A 1,210-nucleotide genomic window follows, 5' to 3' on the forward strand; every position below is an offset into this window, starting at 1 on the left:
CCTGATCCCCTGGCCCAAAAGAAAATTGTTAAAATTGACTTATTTATTTTATGTATATGAGTACACTGTCACTCTTTTCAGACACACCAGAAGGGGGCATCAGATCCCACTATAGATGATTGTGAGCCACCATGTGATTGCTGGGAATTGAATTCAGGACTTCTGGAAGAACAGTCAGTGTTCTTAACTGTTGAGCTATCTCTCCAGCCGCTATTTTTTTTTTTTTTTTAAGATTTATTTATTTATCATACTTAAGTACACTGTAGCTGTCAGACATTCCAGAAGAGGGCGTCAGATCTTGTTACGGATGTTTGTGAGCCACCATGTGGTTGCTGGGATTTGAACTCTGGACCTTCAGAAGAGCAGTCGGGTGCTCTTACCTACTGAGCCATCTTACCAGCCCCGCTGATTTTTTTCTTAATAACTTGTACTTTTTTAGTGGCAGGTCAGCCTGGACAGAGGTAGTAGGAAGAAATGCTTTATGTATTCATAATTGGGAGACTACAGACATTCAAGGGAAATGATTAATCCTGTAGCTTAGACTTATCAAAGAAAAGATACTTTAATATCTAGCAACAAGATGGCTCAAAGGGTAGAGGGGCTTGCCACCAAACCTGGCCACCTGAGTTTGAATCCCTGAAACTGTGTGACAGGGTAAGAACAGATTCCCACTTGTCACCGTTCCATCCCTCACACATGTAACAAACTTTAAGACTTCAGCTGTTTCTTGCTGGGCATGGTGCCATAGGCCTGTGTACCAGCATTTTGGAAGAGGACCTCAGAGAATCACTTGAGACCAGGGGTTTGGGACTAGACTGGGCAACATTGAAAGACTCCGATGGCTTGGTGGTTAAGAATACTGGCTGCTCTTCAGGAGCACCTGGGTTTGATTTCTAGCACCCTGATGGCACTTCCAAACCACCTATAACTCTAGTCCTAGGGGATTGGATGCCCTCCTCTGGTACTGTTTGCAGTGGACAAACACACATAAGGCAAATCCTCATTATACATTTAAAAATAATTGTAGGGGCTGGTGAAATGGCTCAGTAGGTAAGAGCACCCGACTGCTCTTCCGAAGGTCCGGAGTTTAAATCCCAGCAACCACATGGTAGCTCATAACCATCTGTAACAAGATCTGATGCCCTCTTCTGGAGTGTCTGAAGACAGCTACAGTGTACTTACATATAATAAATAAATAAATCTTAAAAAA

Source organism: Mus pahari, chromosome 6, assembly GCF_900095145.1.
Source record: "Mus pahari chromosome 6, PAHARI_EIJ_v1.1, whole genome shotgun sequence".
In the NCBI taxonomy this organism is placed as follows: Eukaryota; Metazoa; Chordata; class Mammalia; order Rodentia; family Muridae; genus Mus; species Mus pahari.